Genomic DNA, 4,652 nt, shown 5'->3' on the forward strand with positions numbered 1-4,652 from the left:
CCTTCAGGGAAGATGTTATATGTCACCCAGGCAAGTGGACCACCAAGGAGAGAGGTATCCAGTACCTGAGGGAATTAGCTGTGCTAGAGATTATTTATTATGACCCAGACAATGCACAATTACCCAAACATCCAGACAAAGTCCAATGCACATGACCCATATGGTGGAAGTTTGTACAGAGTACATCATCATCCTATGCCAACCCATTGGTAGTACTGACCTGGAAAGACAAAGAGGTACCAACGATGGAATGAAATAGCTTGCTAACTCCAGCAAGATGAAAATCTCTCCTCGTCCCTACAAGCCTGCATTTTGGCTGTGGAGAAGCTGTCCTGGGATTTCCAGCAATTCAAAGAGGCTATGTCCTACTCCCCGCCTGTATGGACCAGTATCTCGGCTATTAGGAGTGAGTGTTCCTCTGACCAAGAGAGAGAATATAGAAGGTACACACTACGGGGTATGCTGTAGTTTTACCTGTGTGTTGACGGAGAGGACATGAGGAAGTGGGATGGAAAACCTACCTCAGTCCTAGATGCACAGGTACGTGAGTTGTGAGGAAAAACAATCACAAAAGGGGATCCTTTCAGGAAAAATGCTGCTCCAGTTTCCAAACAGCATAGAAGGGCTGTTCTTCGTTCTGATCCTCTTAGAAGTCCCTTTAAGTCAATTTTACAAGAAGTGGGTAATGGACACTCTGACCAGAATTAGAGGGGCCCTTCCTCCAGCCAGGTGGAGGAAAGGGATAACAGGGTCTATTGGACAGTGTGGATTTGATGGCCTGGCACATCAGACCCATAGGAGTACAAGGCTCTAGTAGACACCGGTCCACAGTGTACTCTAATGCCATCAAGCCATAAAGGGGCAGAACCCATCTATTTCTGGTGTGACAGGGCCATCCTGACAGTTAACTGCATTGGAGGCTGAAGTGAGCCTAACTAGGATCGAGTGGCATAAATATCCCATTGTGACTGGTCCAGAGGCTGCGTGCATCCTTGGCATAGACCCACTGCATCCCATCTCCAAGGAACGCCTGCATCCAGCGCACTCTCGCCTGGGGCTTGCCCCGGGGTCTCAGAGACCTGCCGGCAGCAGGACACGTGGGGACCGCTCCCAGGCGGCTGATGGGCGAGCGGGACACCCCGGTGCCAGGAAGCAGCATCCTGACGCAGACAGACCCACCCAGGCGGCTGCCCCTCCACCGCAGCCACGGAGCATCCTTGGCTGCCCGCGTCCTCGCCGGGGTAGACCCGGGGTGCTTCAGGGCCACTGGCTGCAGCCCGGGGAGCGAAGCCCAGCCGGTGCCGCTGGGGAGAACCAGGCTCTGGCTGCCGTGCGCCGCCCCGGGGCCGCAGATGATCCAGTTCCATGCCGCCACACGTCCCCTATAATTGCTGGGTCCCAGGTGGGCTGATGCTCCACAGCGTCACCCAGGCTGGCACGTCCCCCCCAGGAGGCCGCGTCACCGCGCACCAGGGCAGGGGCGCGTGTCTGCCGGGGCGGACACGGCCCGGCAGGGTCCAAGGGTGTCCCGAGGGAGTCAGCTTGTCTCCCCTCCTGGCTGCCTCTGCCCTGCAACCCCCCAGGTCCCATCCTGCTGCAGCAGCCCCCAGGCCGCGCACCACCACCCGAGGGGGAGCCCGCACCCACCGCCCCTGCCCACGTCCCCCTCTCCAGCTGCAAGTGGGTGTTCCTCTGGGGCTGGAACCCCCTGCACCGAAACCCATGCCTTTTCCCCAGGAAATCTCCCGCATCCCTCCTGTAGGGCGCCTGGCTGTCCCGGCACGGACATCCCCTTTCCCGGGGCGGCGAAGCCGGCCAAGCACCGCGGCGTCTCGCGGCAGCGGGACGGGACGGGGCCGGTGTTCCCCTGCGGCCCTATGACTGTTTCTGGCTCGGGAGAGGCTGACGGAGGGTCCCCAGGGGCATCTCCCCAAGGCACGGCAAGGAAAGGTGGCCCTAGGGAAGGTCGAAAAGCCAGAGCAGGGCTCGCAGCACGGGCAGCTGAGACCGAGCGTCCTCGCCTTGCCTCGGGCCACGGCGCTGCTTGGCCACAGCCTTGTCTGCGGAAAGAAGGGGTGGGAGCGGGGAAGGCACCGGCAAGGCTGGCGCAACACGTTTCCCCAGGTGCGTCGAAGCACAGACACGCTCTGAGAAACGCGAGGCTTCCCTCTCTGCAAGACCGCCGGGAATTCGGCAGCTAAACACCTCCCAGCAGGCGGTTTTTTACCTCTTTCCTCTTCACCTTGCAGCCGCTCACCCTCTCCTCTCCCCAGCAACCTCCACTGCGAGCACTGCTGCAGACAGGGGAGGGAGCTGCCAACAGCCAGCAGCCGTGCCATCCTCAGGAAAAGCACCTCTGGGGCGCGGGGATGGCTCAGCGAGACACACCTTTGTCCAGGGCTGGCTTTTGGCTCCCGTGGGCGCGACAGGGCTTGCGTGCGAGGTGCAGAGAAGAATAAATTGGCTGCCAGACAGCAGAAGGGAAGAAAGCGGAGCCCAGGCTCAGGGTGTGCCCGCGTCGCTGCCCGGCCGGCACGGCCAGCCTCTTGCTGCCCTTCCCTGCCCAGGGTTTGGTGCTTTGCCTCCTGGAGGAGACGCAGCTGGCTGGCAGGAGGGCTCGGGGAACGGGGGGGCACGGTACCCCGCTCCTGCACGGGAGCGTGGGGCCTGGCACGTTGCACGGAAGAGCAAGGCAGGTCCCCAGCAAGCGGGAGCAGCGATCCAGGGGCAGACGTGTATTTAAGCTGGCAGGGCAAAACAGCGAGTGGCGGGAGGGAGCCGTGCACGCCAGGGACTGCACCAAAAGGTTGCCCCTGGGTGGGGTCCCGCGACGAGGGTGGGATTCGAACCCACGCGTGCAGAGCACAATGGATTAGCAGTCCATCGCCTTCACCACTCGGCCACCTCGTCCCCCACTTCAGTGCCTTTTGTGGGGATTTTTTTTCCCTCGTATTTGACCAAAGGCTGCAAACCTGTTGCTGCTTCTTCAGGGTATCCTCTGGGGAGCCAAGCTGGGCAGGCAGAGCCCCGGCAGCCCCTGCGCCTGGCCGTGGCAGCCATCTGCCCACCTGCCTGTTGCAGGGCAGCTGGACAGGGCAGCAAGTGTTTGCAATTTGCAATTCATTTGCCCTTCTCCGTGTTCCCTTCTGTCTCTGTATCCAGAGGATGACAAAGGGCGAGGTCGGATTTATTTTTGCCATAAAAGAGTGTGCCCCAGGCTTTGTTACTTGTTGCGGGTCTCCATGCCCCCCACGCCACCACCTACTTCCAACCTGTGTCCAAATGGGTTTCCTGCATGATTCAGCACCAGTTGTGCAAATGAATGGGGAAGATGGGGGGGGAGCCAGCACTGGATGTACCTCTTTATTTCCCAAATCCTCTGGGGTCTGGAAATAGTGTGGGTCATCTCTCCCCCGAGGTCCTGAGGGAAAGGAAGCAGAAGGAAACTCCTTCCCCCCAGAGTGGGATCACTTGGGACAGAGGGGTGGGGGGCTCCACTGCTCTGGGCAGGGCAGAGACCCCCAGCTTGGGGCAGGGAGGAAAAACAGCCCCAGGGCCAGGCACCACTGGGAGTCGAACCCAGGATCTCCTGTTTACTAGACAGGCGCTTTAACCAGCTGAGCCATGGCGCCCACCTGCCCCACTGCCATGGGGTGCCCCCCCAACACACCTGACCCTCTGCCCACCCCACCCCCCACCGTGCCCCACACTGCTGCCCCAGGTCTGGGGTACCGCAGCCCCTAAACCCTTCTCTATCTGCTGCTGGGAGCACCTCTAGTGCTGACCCTGGCCCCTGGCACAGGGAGCCCAACACATCCCCTACCAGTGCCAGCTGGGTTTTGGGGTCCCAGCCCCTGTGGGGATTTGCTGCCCCCCTCCCCTTCCCGTGGCAGAGCCCTGCCAGCTGCCCCCAGCCCCTGCACTGCCCCAAGGTGACTGCCTCTGTCTCAGCTCTCTTTCTAGCTCCTCACCCCAGGGGTCCCCAGGGGTCCCCAGGGCATTGCCCACCTGCCTGGCTCACCCATGAGTGCCCAAGGCTGACCCAAAAAATCTCAACGTGGCCTCTGAGGGCTCAGGCACCCCCAAACTCTCTAGTTTTTTGAGAGGTGCATGAGATACCAGAGGGGGGGAGAGTGGCCAAGAGCACCTCGCCAGTGCAGTGGGTGCTGGTGACACCCATGGTCACCCAGCTCCATTTACCTCCTCGTGGCCTGGCCTGACCCCTGTACTGGGAGGAGGACCTGGGAAGGGGACTAAGACCTCCTTGGCCATTGCCACCCAGCAGGAAGGCGGAAACACGGAGGATGAAACACAGCCCTGCAGCACCCTCCAGTCACACCAGCTGTCAAAGGGGACCCTCCACTGGGGATGTCCCCGATGCCTGGCACCAGCAGCTCCTGGGTGCAGGGGAATCTGTGCTCTCCCTTGCACAGGTGCTGGCAGCGCAGGCAGGGCTGGAGCAGGGTCCCTGTGGGGCTGGGGGGGGACAGGATCAGGGCTGGGTCCCAGCTGTGCACCCCGGCTCGTTGGTCTAGGGGTATGATTCTCGCTTAGGGTGCGAGAGGTCCCGGGTTCAACTCCCGGACGAGCCCTCCTTTTGCGCACCCACCACCCCACTCCCACCCAGCTGCTCCCACCACCACCAAAATTCA

General features: G+C 61.1%; 3 non-coding genes across 3 annotated transcripts; 1 reads left to right on the forward strand and 2 right to left on the reverse strand.

Moving 5' to 3' along the window:
- Positions 1 to 2,828: 2,828 nt before the first annotated feature.
- TRNAS-GCU lies at positions 2,829 to 2,910 on the reverse strand. Its single transcript has one exon. It is a non-coding gene; the product is annotated as a tRNA-Ser (tRNA).
- A 648-nt stretch (positions 2,911 to 3,558) lies between these two features.
- TRNAT-AGU lies at positions 3,559 to 3,632 on the reverse strand. The gene has a single exon. It is a non-coding gene; the product is annotated as a tRNA-Thr (tRNA).
- An 888-nt stretch (positions 3,633 to 4,520) lies between these two features.
- On the forward strand, positions 4,521 to 4,592 carry TRNAP-AGG. Its single transcript has one exon. It is a non-coding gene; the product is annotated as a tRNA-Pro (tRNA).
- Positions 4,593 to 4,652: the final 60 nt, after the last annotated feature.

This window comes from Haliaeetus leucocephalus, unplaced genomic scaffold, assembly GCF_000737465.1.
Source record: "Haliaeetus leucocephalus isolate CR32 unplaced genomic scaffold, Haliaeetus_leucocephalus-4.0 Scaffold315, whole genome shotgun sequence".
In the NCBI taxonomy this organism is placed as follows: domain Eukaryota; kingdom Metazoa; phylum Chordata; class Aves; order Accipitriformes; family Accipitridae; genus Haliaeetus; species Haliaeetus leucocephalus.